At 39.3% G+C, this 16,758-nt stretch overlaps 1 protein-coding gene across 1 annotated transcript in view; it reads left to right on the top strand.

Annotated features, from left to right (window-relative positions):
• Positions 1-16,758, top strand: part of LOC122914954 (olfactory receptor 2W1-like) — a 199,501-nt gene that overhangs the window by 95,135 nt on the left and 87,608 nt on the right.

A 16,758-nucleotide genomic window follows, 5' to 3' on the forward strand; every position in this document is an offset into this window, starting at 1 on the left:
AATAATATGGCAAATCCAATCACACTGAATTGTAAAGTATTGAGAGGGTTTAATGATACTATGACACCTATGGTTGTGTTTTGGTTAGGTAACAAATCCATGTGTTAGTGATATAATTTAAGAGTGGGGTATATTTTGGGGCACCTGGGTGGCTCAGTGGGTTGAGCCGCTGCCTTCAGCTCAGGTCGTGATCTCAGGGTCTTGGGATCGAGTCCCGCATCGGGTTCTCTGCTCGGTGGGGAGCCTGCTCCCCCCCACACTCTCTGCCTGCCTCTCCATCTACTTGTGATCTCTCTCTGTCAAATAAATAAATAAAGTATTAAAAAAAGAGTGGGGTATATTTTGAGGAGTTTTTCTTTCTTGACCGTGTGACCTAAGTATCACTTGATCATGACGAATGTTTCCCTTATCAAAGGGGTGGAGGTAAAAAGTTAAATGAGCCGTATTCTTGGGATCAGCTTCACTATTTGGTAGCAGCACGACTTTCTAAATTCATTTCCAAATTTGTGCATTCCAGATTATCATCACATCACCCCCAACCTCCTCCTCATATTTTCCCTGCTATTCGACATTGTAGACACTGATGTTCCCTGTATCAGTTTTGGTGTTCCCCACCATATTGCCCCATTTTGTGCATGTGTTTTGGTGCCAGGAATACTCACCTTTCTTATTAACTCTCATTGCCATGTACAGAGGCCCTGTGTTTCTCGGAATACTATTCATGACTGTGAACACAGCATTTAAATAGCCTTACTGATTTGTTTCAGAATTTAAACTAATTTCAGAAGCCTCTGGTTACCACATACACACAGTAACCTGTGTTAGCTGTTACTCACCTGGCCATTCAGTAAAAGTAGCAATGGAGTTAACTGGAAAAGAAGCAGCTCATTAAAGTCAGTGAGTTGTTTTTCTGCATGGAATTTACCACGTATCTGAGTCAGTCCTCTGGTTGCTTTGGAGCTCTGTAGGTAAAACCCCATTTCAATTCTAAAAGAATACAGAAAGGTGATAAAAATATATATTTCACTAATGTGAATACTTTAGTATATCATTATGTAGGTGGATAGGTTAATGACTGACTTAGTGTGTAAATATCTTTTAGTTTTTTGTTGTTTATAAATTTTTTGTTGATATAATTTCTGACCATAAACTTCAGATCTAAGGTGCTTTATATTCATAGAGTGGGGTCAAGGAATAATAAATTTATTTGCTGCAGTCTAGTAAAATAATTTACCTATGGTATATCATTGCTATAAGCAGTTCTGCTATAAGCAGTTCTGCTATAACATGGAAATGTTATAATCATGAAGAAGCAACTATTACTACCAAGTAGCATGAGATTGGGATGTAATTTTTCTCAATTCAAAATGGAAATTTAATTTAAGTAATGAGTGTGAAGTATTTATGTGGTAAGAGGTCAGTTAAGTTAAGCATAGTGCTTCATTGCACAGATTATGGACTCAGATCTTGGTGTCAAATCCCAGCTTCACTACTCGTAATGTGTCCTTGAGCAGTTTTGTAACCCTCATGTACACCAGGTTCTCTCTATGTTCACTGAAGATAATAATATTCATCAAGGGAGTTGGTGAGGTTTAGCATTTGTGAAAATAATAGGAACTTAGCTTGGTTCAAATTTAATCCTCAAAAAATAAAATTGAAATCACCTACCCACAAATTATTATTCTTTTCATTTCTCACTCTCTTTATTTTTCACATTGGTGATTTTACCATAATGGTCTAGAACTAAACTTGGAATGGTTAAAATTTTATGTTTGCATAACTTTAAAAAAAATATTTATTTTAAAATTTCTTTTCAGTGTTCCAGAATTCATTGTTATGCACAGACACTCATGTACACAAAAGTGCTCACAAATGTGATGTATGTACTGAACTGATAAACCCAGAGACAGGAAAGTACAGAGGACTTAGCTCCCAAAATGCCCAAATTACAAAATGCAATGGACATTCTTTAACCATATAAGGTTGGGATAGTGCTGGAAATTAAAAGGTCATAGAACTTTAGGGTGGAAATAGACTCAGAAAGCACAATCCAGCCTTCTGTCCTATGAAGGAGGTCTTACACAGAACGTTCACACAACTCCTGTTTCCTGAGCTTTGTAGCTCTGTACTTTTAATTTGTGCCTCATCCCTACTCCTCATGTTGAGCTTCTAAATGCCTCCTTAACATACAGGCTCTTTTTCTGTATTCTGGAAATAACATGGAATAAGTCAATTCAACATGGCTTCAGAAAAAGGACAGTTTTTCTGCACAGCAAAGGAAACAGTCACAAAACAAAGAGGCAACCCATGGAATGGGAGAAGATATTTGCAAATGACAGTACAGACAAAAGGCTGATATCCAGGATCTATAAAGAACCTCTCAAACTCAACACACACAAAACAGATAATCATGTCAAAAAATGGGCAGAAGACATGAACAGACACTTCTCCAATGAAGACATACAAATGACTATCAGACACATGAAAAAATGTTCATGATCACTAGCCATCAGGGAGATTCAAATTAAAACCACATTGAGATACCACCTTACACCTGTTAGAATGGCCAAAATTAGCAAGACAGGAAACAACATGTGTAGGAGAGGATGTGGAGAAAGGGGAACCCTCTTACACTGTTGGTGGGAATGCAAGTTGGTTCAGCCACTTTGGAGAACAGTGTGGAGATTCCTTAAGAAGTTAAAAATAGAGCTTCCCTATGACTCTGCAATTGCACTAGTGGGTATTTACCCCAAAGATACAGACGTAGTGAAAAGAAGGGCCATCTGTACCCCAATGTTTATAGCAGCAATGGCCGTAGTCGCCAAACTGTGGAAAGAACCCAGATGCCCTTCAATGGACGAATGGATAATGAAGATGTGGTCCATATACACTATGGAGTATTATGCCTCCATCAGAAAGGATGAATACCCAACTTTTGTAGCAACATGGACGGGACTGGAAGAGATTATGCTGAGTGAAATAAGTCAAGCAGAGAGAGTCAAGTATCATATGGTTTCGCTTATTTGTGGAGCATAACAAATAACATGGAGGACATGGGGAGATGGAGAGGAGAAGGGGGTTGAGGGAAATTGGAAGGGGAGGGGATGAGAGACTATGGACTCTGAAAAACAATCTGAGGGTTTTTTTTTTTTTTTACTTTTTTTATTGTTTTTTTTCCAATTTATTTATTTTCAGAAAAACAGTATTCATTATTTTTTCACCACACCCAGTGCTCCATGCAAGCTGTGCCCTCTATAATACCCACCACCTGGTACCCCAACCTCCCACCCCCCCGCCACTTCAAACCCCTTGTTTGTTTTTCAGAGTCCATAGTCTCTCATGGTTCACCTCCCCTTCCAATTTACCCAAAAGCACCTCCCCAATGTCCAATCTGAGGGTTTTGAAGGGGCAGGGGGTGGGAGGTTGGGGGAGCCAGGTGGTGGGTATTATGGATGGCACAGATTGCATGGAGCCCTGGGTGTGGTGCATAAACAATGAATACTGTTATGCTGAAGAGAAATTAATAAAAAAAGAAAAAAGACAGTTTTATTGTAAAATAAAACATAGATAAAGGGAAAAGCAAAAGCTCAATGAATTAAGTTGAATATTCTTGTAACTAACAAGCAGATCCAGAAATAGAACCCTACCAAGTACTGCAGGAGCTTCTTTTTGTGTCTCAACCTATCATTACCCTTCTCTTTTCCTCAAAGTATGTTTATAGTAATCACCTCCTTGTTTTTTATAGCTTGATTACTCAAATGTGCTTCTCTAGACAATATTGTTTAGTTTGGCTCATTAAATTTTTTATATTTGTTTTGAGTTTCCTATAATATTAGAACCTATTATCTAGAACCTAAATATACTCTTAGCTTTATGTTCCCAGACTAAGTGCTTGATGGTTGTCAGCTCTTGTTAAGACTATTTGATGTTTAACTACCATGCCTTTCTGGTTGCTGTCCTTGAACTCACCATCGCTTATCAAATGCATTGATTATGAGTTGAGAGTGTGCTGTACCACTGAAGAAGGCTATGAATAACCATGATGCACATGCAGTTTCTAAAATATATGTTGGATGGGACTGGAGGAGATTATGCTGAGTGAAATAAGTCAAGCAGAGAAAGACAATTATCATATAGTTTCACTTATTTGTGGAATGTAAGGAATTGCATGTAGGCTATTAGGAGAAGGAAGGGAAAAATAAAGTGAGAAATCAGAGGGGGAGATGAACCATGAGAGCCTATGGACTTAGAGACACAAACTGAGGGTTTTGGAGGGGATGGGGGTGGAGGCATGGGTGAGCCTGGTGGTGGGTATTAAGGAGGGCATGGATTGCGTGGAACACTGGGTGTTACACACAAACAATGGAGTATGTAACACTACATAAAAAGCTGCTGATGTCCTATATGGTGAGTAACATAACTCAATAAAACATTTAAAAAAGATGTACGGTAGCTAGGACTACATGTATTTCCCGCTGAAATACATCACCAGCTCAGCTGGAGCTTTGGGTCTCATAAGAACCCAGGTATCCTTATTGGAAGGGTGAAGCCTGAAATTACACTTTGAGTAATTTTATGTTGTGAATTCAAATATAGGACTTCCTTGGTCTCAAACTTTAGCTGTTATTGTGATTTAAATTTAAGCATGGACATGGTATAAAAACTACAGAGCACAAGCAGAAAGAACAGATGTTAAGAAAGCGGCATCAGTGTTTTCACTGAAACAGTTTTTCATTTTTCACAATATGGAATCCAGTTACATGTTACTTTGTTCAGTGAAATGTAAGAGAAGTGAAGCAGACATATTTAAACATAACTTCATGTACAGAATGATGTGGAGAGGAAACGAGAAAATTAGAACATATTTACGTTTCAAGAGGGAAGAATTCACAGCTGTTGTGTTCCTGTGTAGTCCAGAGGTATCCATGTTCCCATGATGGTGAGCCTTCATTTCGTGGGTAATCGGAGGGATTCTTGTTTGGCCAGTTAGTGAGTCTAGGAAATAGCGATTAGCCACCGCTGTCTAATACCGATTAGCCACGATAACATTTGCATTGAAATGCAGTAGCTGAACTAAGATTCGGGGACGTCTCTGTTTAACGTGGATGCTGGAGAAAAACTCTTTGTGGGACTGGTGGAAAATTTGATGAATTTGGCTTGTTAAATGTATTTTTGATGGGATATGTGTAGTCTTCTCATGTGCACTCCTGCTAGACCCATTTGTGGGTGGGTCTCTCCCCAGTTAAACCAGGAGAGCCCTCCCCTGGTCTTTTTGTGCTCCAAGAAGTGCTTATGTAGGACTGTAAAGGCTAGTGTGTTAACATGGTGCAGACCCTGGGGACTAGTGCCCCACAGAGGTGATTAACAGATCCTACACTGTGGTCAGAGGGTTATCCAAACAACCATTTTAGGAAAGCTTCCCTTAAGATTTGGGTTTCACAATGAATCTTGGAACACTGAAAAAATAAAATGTAATAAAAAAGTTTTGGGTTTTATCATGATTTTTATTCTTTATTTCCCTTAAAGTTTTCCTCCATGAAAATTAATTTCAGAGATGACTATTATTATGTATTAAATTTGTTGTTGGTGATAAAAAATATGATTTAAGTCATGTCTATAAATTTAACAGATTTAATTGAACTGTTTTTTTTCCCCAGTGGGTAAGACTTCAGTCAATTTGTAGAAATATAGGTGATTATGTAGGTATTATTTTTGCAGGAAAGAAAATACTTGCTTTTTAAAAGATTATGAAATAATCATAATTTTGTATTTCAAGAGCCATATCATCATTGTTCCATTTTCAGTAAATTAAAAATTGTACCATGGATATATTTTAGCCTACCATTCAACTCAAGAGCTGAGAATTTTTTTTTTGAATTTAGGAATTTGTTTTTATTTTATTTTAATTGTAATTTAATTTTTTTTCAGTGTTATAAGATTCATAGTTTATGCACCACACCCAGTGCTTCATGAAATATGTGTCCTCCTTAATACCCACTACCAGGCTCACCCAATTCCCTATACCCCTCTCCTCCAAAACCCTCAGTTTGTTTCTCATAGCCCATAGTCTCTCATCTCACCTCAAATTTCCCCCAACTCACTTCTCCTCTCCTTCTCCCACTGTCCTCCAGGTTATTCCTTATGCTCCACAAGTAAGTGAAACCATATGTTAATGGACTCTTTCTGCTTGACTTATTTAGCTCAGCATGATCTCCTCCAGTTCCATCCATGCTGATACAAAAGTTGGGTATTCATCCTTTCTGAGGGAGTCATAATACTCCATTGTATATATGGCCCATATCTTCTTTATCCATTCATCTGTTGAAGGGCATCTTGGCTCTTTCCACAGTTTGGTGACTGTGGCCATTTGCCTGCTATAAACATTGGGGTACAGATGGACCTTCTTTTCACTACATCTCTATCTTTGGGGTAAATATCCAGTAGTCAGTTCCAGGGGTAGCTCTATTTTTAATTTCTTAAGGAATCTCTACACTGTTTTTCGAAGTGGCTGCACCACGTGCATTCCCACCAACTGTGTAAGTGGGTTCTCCTTTCCCTCCCTAACACTTGTTGTTTCTTGTCTTGTTTATTTTGGCCATCCTAACTGGGGTAAGGTGGTATCTCAATGTGGTTTTGATTTAAATCTCTCTGATAGCTAATGATGATGAATATTTTTTTGTGTGTCTGTTAGCCATTTGTATGTTTTCTTTGGCAAAGTGTCTGTTCATGTCTTCTGCCCATTTTAAAAAATGTGATTATCTGATTTTGAGTGTTGAGTTTGAGGAGTTCTTTATAGATCTTGGATATCAGCCCTTTGTCTGTAGTGTCATTTCTGAGTATCTTCTCCCATTCCATGGGTTGCCTCTTTATTTTGTTGACTGTTTCCTTTGCTGTGCAGAAGCTTTTGATCTTGATGAAATCCCAAAAGTCCATTTTTGCTTTTGTTTCTTTTGCCTTTGGAGTCATGTCTTGAAAGAAGTTGCTGTGGCTGATGTCAAAGAAGTTACTGCCTATGTTCTCCTCTGGGCTTTTGATAGGTTCCTGCCTGATGTTGAGGTTCTTTATCCATTTTGAGTTTATCTTTGTGTATGGTGTAAGAGAATGGCCAAGTTTCATTCTTCTAAACATAACCGTCCAATTTTCTCAGCACCATTTATTGAAGAGACTGTCTTTTTTTCTACTGGATATTTTTTCCTGCTTTGGCGAAGATTAATTGACCATAGAGTTGCAGGTCCATGTCTGGGCTCTCTGTTCCACTGGTCTGTGTTTTTGTGCCAGTACCATGCTGTCTTGGTGATCACAGCTTTGTAGTAAAACTTGAAATCAGGCAATGTGATGCCCCCAGTTTTGTTTTTCTTTTTCCACTTTCAACAGTTCCTTAGCAATTTGGCGTCTTTTCTGGTTCCATACAAATTTTAGGATTTGTTCCAGCACTTTGAAAAAATGCCGGTGGAATTTTGATTGGGATGGCATTGAAAGTATAGATTGCTCTAGGCAGTATAAACATTTTAACAATGTTTATTCTTCTGATCCATGAGCAGGAGATGCTTTTCCATCTTTTTGTGTCTTCTTCAATTTCTTTCATGAGTGTTCTGTATTTCCTCAAGTACAGATCATTTACCTCTTTGGTTAGGTTTATTCCCAGGTATCTTCTGGTTCTTGATGGTATAGTAAATGGAATTGATTTTCTAATTTCCCTAAATTTCCTTTCTGTATTTTTGTTGATAGTGTATAAGAAAGCAACTGATTTCTGTACATTGATTTTGTATCTTGTCACATTTCTGAACTGTATGAGTTCTAGTAGTTTGGGGGTGGAGTCTTTTGGGTTTTTCATATAAGGTATCATGTCTTCTGTGAAGAGAGAGAGTTTGGCTTCTTCTTTGCCAATTTGAATACCTTTTATTTCTTTTTGTTTTCTGATTGCTGTTGCTGGGACTTCTAGTCCTGTGTTGAACAACAGTGACCAGAGTGGGCATCCTTGTCATAAGAACTGGGATCTTACTACCAGCCTATAGCTACCTCTATGCTTTTACACTTTCTTTTGTCCCTACCTGACCTCCAGGGAATTTGTGATCTTGAATTTGGTGTTCATCACACACTTACATTAGAATATAATTTCTATATCAACATACTCACCTACATATGTCAATGCCTAAATACCATGTATTTTAAAATTTAATTTATTTGAACTCCCATAAAAGATATCATATCTTATATGTGCTTTGGGGACTTTCCTTTTTTCACCTAACATTTTGTCAGATTATCCAATATTGTTTGCCTAGGTGTGTGTGGTTCCTTTATTCCTCCCACTGTATAATGTTCTTTTGTGTGCCTATATTACAATTATTTTATCTCTTCACTCGCAAATGGCCATTTTCCCCCTTTTCTTTTTTAATTAACATATAATGTATTATTTGCTTCACAGGTCTGTGAATCATCAATTTTACACAGTTCACAGCACTCATCATAGCACATACCCTTCCCAGTGTCCATAATCCAGCCACCCTAACCCTCCTTTCCCACCCCCCCCAGCAACTCTCAGTTTGTTTCCTGAGATTAAGAGTCTCTTATGGTTTGTCTCCCTCCCAGGTCCCATCTTGTTTCATTTTTTCCATCCTGACCCCCTCACCTCTGACCTGCATTTCAAGTTCCTCATATCAGAGAGATCATATGATAATTGTCTTTTCTGATTGACTTATTTTGCTTAGTATAATACCCTCTAGTTCCATGGACATCGTTGCAAATGGCAAGATTTCATTTGTTTTGATGGCTGCATAGCATTCCATTGTATATATATTACCACATCTTCCTATCCATTCATCTGTTGATGGAGATCTAGGTTCTTTCCATAGTTTGGCTATTGTGGACATTGCTGCTATAAACATTTGGGGGCATGTGCCCCTTCGGATCACTATGTTTGTATCTTTAGGGTAAAGACTGAGTAGTGCCATTGCTGGATCATAGGGTAGCTCTATTTTCAACTTTTTGAGGAACCTCCGGGCTGTTTTCTAGAGTGGCCACACCAGCTTGCATTCCCACCAACAGTGTAGGAGGGTTCCCCTTTCTCTGCATCCTCGCCAACATCAGTCATTTCCTTACTTGTGAATTTTAGCCATTCTGACTGGTGTGAGGTGGTATCTCACTGTGGTTTGATTTGTATTTCCCTGATGCCCAGTGATTTGGAGAACTTGTTCATGTGTCTATTGGCCATTTGATTGTCTTCTTTACCAAAATATCTGTTCATGCCTTCTGCCTATTTCTTGATTAGATTATTTGTTCTTTGGGTGTTAAATTTGGTAAGTTCTTTGTAGTTTTTGGATACTAGCCTTTTATCTGATATGTTATTTGCAAATCTTCTCCCATTCTGTTGGTTGTCTTTGGTTTTGTTGACTGTTTCCTTTGCTGTGTAAAAGCTTTTGATCTTGATGAAGTCCCAGTAGTTCATTTCTCCCTTGCTTCCCTTGCCTTTGGTGATGTTTCTAGGAAGAAGTTCCTGTGGTTGAGGTCAAAGGGGTTGCTGCCTCTGTTCTCCTCAAGGATTTTGATGGATTCCTTTCTCACATTGAGGTCTTTCATCCATTTTGAGTCTATTTTTGTGTGTGGTGTAAGTAAATGATCCAGTTTCATTTTTTCTGCATGTGGCTGTCCAATTTTCCCAACACCACTTGTTGAAGAGACTGTATTTTTTCCATTGGACATTCTTTCCTGCTTTGTCAAAGATTAGTTGACCGTAGAGTTGAGGGTCTATTTCTGGGCTCTCTATTCTGTTCCATTGATCTATGTGTCTGTTTTTGTGCCACTACCATACTGTGTTGATGATGACAGCTTTGTAATAGAGCTTGAAGTCTGGAATTATGATGCTACTAACTTTGGCTTTCTTTTTCAACATTCTTCTATTTGAGGTCTTTTCTGGTTCCTTATAAATTTTAGGATTATTTGTCTCATTTCTTTTTTTTTCAATTTATTTATTTTCAGAAAACATTATTCATTATTTTTTCACCACACCCAGTGCTCCATGCAAGCCGTGCCCTCTATAATACCCACCACCTGGTACCCCAACCTCCCACCCCACCCCCCCGCCACTTCAAACCCCTCAGATTGTTTTTCAGAGTCCAGAGTCTCTCATGGTTCACCTCCCCTTCCAATTTACCCAAATTCCCTTCTCCTCTCTAATGCCCCTTGTCCTCCATGCTATTTGTTATGATCCACAAATAAGTGAAACCATATGATAATTTACTCTCTCTGCTTGACTTATTTCACTCAGCATAATCTCATTTCTTTGAAAAACATTGATGGCATTTTGATAGGGATTGCATTAAACTTGTAGATTGCTTTAGGTATAATAGACATTTTTACAATATTTGTTCTTCCAATCCATGAACATGGAACTTTTTTTCCATTTCTTTGTTTCTTCCTTAATTTGATTCATGAGTACTTCACAGTTTTCTGAGTACAGATTCTTGGCCTCTTTGGTTAGGTTTATTCCTAGGTATCTTATGGTTTTGGGTGCAATTGTAAATGGGATTGAGTTCATAATTTCTCTTTCTTCTGTCTTGCTGTTGGTATAGAGAAATGCAACTGATTTCTGTGCATTGATTTTATATTCTGACACTACTGAATTTCTCTATGAGTTCTAGTAGTTTTGGAGTGAAGTCTTTTGGGTTTTCCATGTTAAATATCATATCATCTTCAAAGAGCAGAGTTTGATTTCTTCTCTGCCAATTTGGATGCCTTTTATTTCTTTTTGTTGTCTGATTGTTGAGGCGAGGACTTGTAGTACTGTGTTGAATAGCAGTGGTGATAGTGGACAGCCCTGCCATGTTCCTGACCGTAGGGAAAAGCTCTCAGTTTTTCCCCATTGAAGGTGATATTCACTGTGGGTTTTTCATGGATGGCTTTTATGATATTGAGGTATGTACCCTCTATCCTACACTATGAAGAGTTTTAATCAAGAAAGATGCTGTACTTTGTCAAATGGTTTTTCAGCATCTATTGAGAGTATCATCTGGTTCTTTTTTTTTTATTAATGTATTGTATCACATTGATTGATTTGCAGATGTTGAACCAACCTTGCAGCCCAGGAATAAATCCCACTTGGTTGTGGTGAATAATCCTTTTAATGTACTGTTGGATCCTATTGGCTAATATCTTGGTGAGAATTTTGCATCTGTGTTCATCAAGGATATTGGTCTGTAATTCTCCTTTTTGATGGGGTCTTTGTCTGGGTTTGGGATCAAGGTGATGCTGGCCTTATAAAGTGAGTTTGGAAGTTTTACTTCCATTCCTATTTTTTTGGAACAGCTTCAGGAGAATAGGAATTAATTCTTCTTTAAATGCTTGGTAGAAGGGACTGTCTGTGGAAGCAGCTGAAATGTCAGCAGTGTTCCTCTTCTCAGGCTGTTAAATGCAATGGCCCTGGCAGGAGCAGAATCCCACGATCCCCAGGGGCAGGGCACATGTTAGTATGTATGAAAGAATGTAACCCTCAGTCTTCCCTTTCTTTCTTTTTCTCTCTCTCTTTTTTAAGATTTTATTTATTTATTTGACAGACAAAGATCACAAGTAGGTGGAAGTAGGGGGGTGGAGAAGCAGGCTCTCCACTGGGCAGAGAGCCCGATGAGGGGCTCGATCCCAGTACCCTGTGATCATGACCCGAGCCAAAGGCAGAGGCTTTAACCACTGAGCCACCCAGGCACCCTCAGTCTCCCCTTTCTGAACCTGGTGATTACTAGCCTAAACATCCTGCTCCTCCCTTATCCATGACTAACTCCCTGCATGCCTGTGTGTAGGGGATAATGCAAACCTGCTTTAAGATATTTGCCATCCCTGGGCGCCTGGGTGGCTCAGTGGGTTGGGCCGCTGCTTTCGGCTCGGGTCATGATCTCAGAGTCCTGGCATCGAGTCCTGCATTGGGCTCTCTGCTCTGTGGGGAGCCTGCTTCCTCCTCTCCCTCTCTCTGCCTGCCCGTCTGCCTGCTTGTGATCTCTGTCTGTCAAATAAATAAATAAAATCTTAAAAAAAAAGATATTTGCCATCCCTTTGTACTCCTTTTCCACACTTGGAAGCATCTGTCCTTGCTTTTCTGATAAAAAAAAAATCTATGTGCAGGATTCAGCTGTGGCTGCTCTCCCTTTCAGAGGCAGCTCTGCATGGCCACTCAGATTGCTGTCTGAGAACCTTATTTCTGTGTGTGATGACACAGTAGTTCATTTTTGCTTTAATTTCCCTCACTTCTAGAGACATGTCTTGAAAGAAGTTTTTGTGGCCGATGTTGAAGAAGTTACTCCCTGTGTTCTCCCCTAGGATTTTGATGGATTCTTGTCTCACATTGAGGTCTTCCATCCATTTTGAGTTTATCTTTAAGTATGGTGTCAGAGAATGGTCCAGTTTCATTCTTCTGCATGTGGGTTTCCAATTTTCCCCAGCACCATTTACTGAAGAGACTTTTTCCATTGGATATTCTTTCCTGATTTGTCAAAGATTAGTTGACCATAGAGTTGGGGGTCCCCATCTGGGCTTTCTATTCTGTTACATTGGTCTGTGTGTTTATTTTTGTGTGAATACCATAGTGTCTTGATGACCACAGCTTTGTAATAGAACGTGAAGTCAGGCATTATGATGCCTCCAGCTTTGTTTCTCTTTTTTCAACATTCCCCTAGTGATTCACGTTTTGTTCTGGTTCCATACAAGTTTTAGGATTATTTGTTATAGCTTTGTGAAAAATGCCAATGGTATTTTCATATTGATGGCACTGAAAGTGTAAATAGCTCTGGGTGGCATAGACATTTTCACAATTGTATGAATATACATGAATATAATTTATTCTTCCAGTCCATGAATATGGAATGTTTTACCATCTCTTTGTGTCTTCCTCTATTTCTTTCATAAGTGTTCTGTAGTTTGTAGAGTATAGATCCTTTACCACTTTGGTTAGGTTTATTCCTAGGTATCTTATGGTTTTTGTGCTATTGTAAATGGAATGGGTTCCTTAATTTCTCTTTCTTCAGTCACATGGTTTGTGTATAGAAATGCAACTGATTTCTGTGCATTGATTTTGTATCCTGCCATGTTGCTAAGTAGCTGTATGAGTTCTAGTAATTTGGGGGTGGATTCATTTGATTTTTCACATAAAGTATCATGTTATCTGTGTAGAGAGATTGTTTGACTTCTTCTTTGCCAATCTGAATACCTTTTATTTCTTTTTGTTGTCTGATTGCTGAGGCTAGGACTTCTAGTACTATGTTGAACAATAGTAGTGAGAGTGGGCATCCTTGTCATGTTCCTGACCTTAAGGGAAAAGCTCTCAGCTTTTCCCCATTGAGAATGATACTCATGTGAGCTTTTCATGGATGGCTTTTATGATATTGAGGTATGTTACCTCTATCCCTATATTTTGAATAGTTTTAATCAGGAAAGAATGCTGTATTTTGTCAAATGCTTTTTCTGCATCAGTTGAGAGGATCATATGGTTCTTGTCCTTTTCTTTTATTAATGTGCTCTATGACTATAATAAAACATATATCTAAAAATATAGGTCAAAAGCTTCTGCACAGCAAAGGAAACAGTCAACGAAACAAAGAGGCAACCCATGGAATGGGAGAAGATATTCGCAAATGACAGTACAGACAAAAGGCTGGTATCCAGGATCTATAAAGAACTTCTCAAACTCAACACACACAAAACAGATAATCATGTAAAAAATGGGCAGAAGACATGAACAGACACTTCTCCAATGAAGACATACAAATGACTATCAGACACATAAAAAAATGTTCATTATTGAGGAGTCAAGATGGCGGAGAAGTAGCAGGCTGAGACTACTTCAGCTAGCAGGAGATCAGCTAGAGAGCTTATCTAAAGATTGCAAACACCTGCAAATCCATCGGCAGATCGAAGAGAAGAACAGCAATTCTAGAAACAGAAAAACAACCACTTTCTGAAAGGTAGGACTGGCGGAGAAGTGAATCCAAAGCGACGGGAAGATAGACCCCGGGGGGAGGGGCCGGCTCCCGGCAAGTGGCAGAGCAACGGAGCACAAAATCAGGACTTTTAAAAGTCTGTTCCGCTGAGGGACATCGCTCCGGAGGCTAAACCGGGGCGAAGCCCACACGGGGTCGGCGTGACCTCAGGTCCCGCGGGGTAACAGAAGGATCGGGGGTGTCTGAGTGTCGCAGAGCTTGCGGATATTGGAACGGGAAAGCCGGCTGCAGAGACAGAGCCGACAGTAAGCTCGCAGCTCGGAGTTGCCTTGAACCGGTCGCAAGCTCAGTGAGCTCGGAGCGCGGCCGGAGGTTAGGCAGACGTGAGTTACTAGGAGCTGTTTGCTGAGGGCGCACTGGGGAGCGGGGCCCCCGGCTCTCGGCTCCTCCGGGCCGGAGACCAGGAGGCTGCCATTTGTATTCCCGTCCTCCGGAACTCTACGGAAAGCGCTCAGGGAACAAAAGCTCCTGAAAGCAAAGCCGAGCAGATCACTCAGCCCGGCTCCTGGTAAGGGCGGTGTAATTCCGCCTGGGGCAAAGACACTTGAGAATCACTACAACAGGCCCCTCCCCCAGAAGATCAACAAGAAATCCAGGCAAGACCAAGTTCACCTACCAAGGAGTGCAGTTACAATACCAAGGAGAGAGCAGCAGAATTCCAGAGGAAGAGAAAACAAACCACGGAACTCATGGCTTTCTGCCTGTGATTTTTTAGTCTTGCAGTTAATTTAATTTTTTTCTTTTTCATTTTTTTTCTCTTCTTCTGCTAAAATTTTTTATAACTTTTACCCTTTTCTTTTTTAACGTTTTTTTTTCTCCCAATTTATTTATTTTCAGAAAAACAGTATTCATTATTTTTTTCACCACACCCAGTGCTCCATGCAATCCGTGCCCTCTATAATACCCACCACCTAGTACCCCAACCTCCCACCCCCCCGCCACTTCAAACCCCTCAGACTGTTTTTCAGAGTCCATAGTCTCTCATGGTTCACCTCCCCTTCCAATTTACCCAAATTCCCTACTACTCTCTAACGCCCCTTGTCCTCCATGCTATTGGTTATGCTCCACAAATGAGTGAAACCATATGATAATTGACTCTCTCTGCTTGACTGATTTCACTCAGCATAATCTCTTCCAGTCCCGTCCATGTTGCTACAAAAGTTGTTTTTTTAACTAGATTATCTAATATATATATTTTTTTCTTTTTTATACTTTTCTTTATTCATGTTCTTTTTTTTAATTCTTTTTTTTTCTTTTTTTTCTTTCTTTCTTTTTGAACCTCTTTTTATCCCCAAATCAGAAGAGATCCTAATCTCTTCAATCTTTTTTTTCTTAATTATTTTTTAAATTCTTTATTGAATTTTTAATTCAATCTCCTTTTTTTAATTCTTTTTTTCTTTTTTTCTTTCTTTCTTTTTGAACCTCTTTTTATCCCCAAATAAGAAGAGATCCCAATCAGAAGAGATTGGGAGATCCCAATCAAAGGAGATCCCAATCAGAGGAGATCCCTACCCAATCGTAAGGGGGGAGAAATCCCCCCTCACGATTTGGGATCTCTTCTGATTTGGTTAAAGCATATTTTCCTGGGATTGTTGCCACCCTTTTAGTATTTTACTTGCTCCTTCATATACTCTTAGCTGGACAAAATGACAAGGCAGAAAAATTCACCACAAAAAAAAGAACAAGAGGCAGTACCGAAGGCTAGGGACCTAATCAATACAGACATTGGTAATATGTCAGATCTAGAGTTCAAAATGACAATTCTCAAGGTTATAGCTGGGCTTGAAAAAGGCATGGAAGATATTAGAGAAACCCTCTCCAGAGATATAAAAGCCCTTTCTGGAGAAATAAAAGAACTAAAATCTAACCAAGTTGAAATCAAAAAAGCTATTAATGAAGTTCAATAAAAAATGGAGGCTCTCACTGCTAGGATACATGAGGCAGAAGAAAGAATTAGCGATATAGAAGACCAAATGACAGAGGATAAAGAAGCTGAGCAAAAGAGGGACAAACAGGGGAGAATTCAAGAGATAAGTGACACCATAAGACGAAACAACATTAGAATAATTGGGATTCCAGAAGAAGAAGAAAGAGAGAGGGGAGCAGAAGGTATACTGGAGAGAAATATTGGGGAGAATTTCCCCAATATGGCAAAGGGAACGAGCATCAAAATTCAGGAGGTTCAGAGAACACCCCTCAAAATCAATAAGAATAGGCCCACACCCCGTCACCTAATAGTAAAATTTACAAGCCTTAGTGACAAAGAGAAAATCCTGAAAGCAGCCCGGGAAAAGAAGTCTGTAACATACAATGGTAAAAGTATTAGATTGGCAGCTGACTTATCCACAGAGACCTGGCAGGCCAGAAAGAGCTGGCATGACATTTTCAGACACTAAGCGAGAAACACATGCAGCCAAGAATACTATATCCAGCTAGGCTATCATTGAAAATAGAAGGAGAGATTAAAAGCTTCCAGGACAAACAAAAACTGAAAGAATTTGCAAACACCAAACCAGCTCTACAGGAAATACTGAAAGGGGTCCTCTAAGCAAAGAGAAAGCCTACAAGTGTTAGATCAGAAAGGAACAGAGACAATATACAGTAACAGTCACCTTACAGGCAATACAATGGCACTAAAATCATATCTCTCAATAGTTACCCTGAATGTTAATGGGCTAAATGCCCCAATCAAAAGACACAGGGTATCAGAATGAATAAAAAAACAAAACCCATCTATATGTTGTCTCCAAGAAACTCATTTTAAACCCGAAGACACCTC

The sequence above is a fragment of the Neovison vison genome, chromosome 1 (assembly GCF_020171115.1).
Source record: "Neovison vison isolate M4711 chromosome 1, ASM_NN_V1, whole genome shotgun sequence".
Classification (NCBI taxonomy): domain Eukaryota; kingdom Metazoa; phylum Chordata; class Mammalia; order Carnivora; family Mustelidae; genus Neogale; species Neogale vison.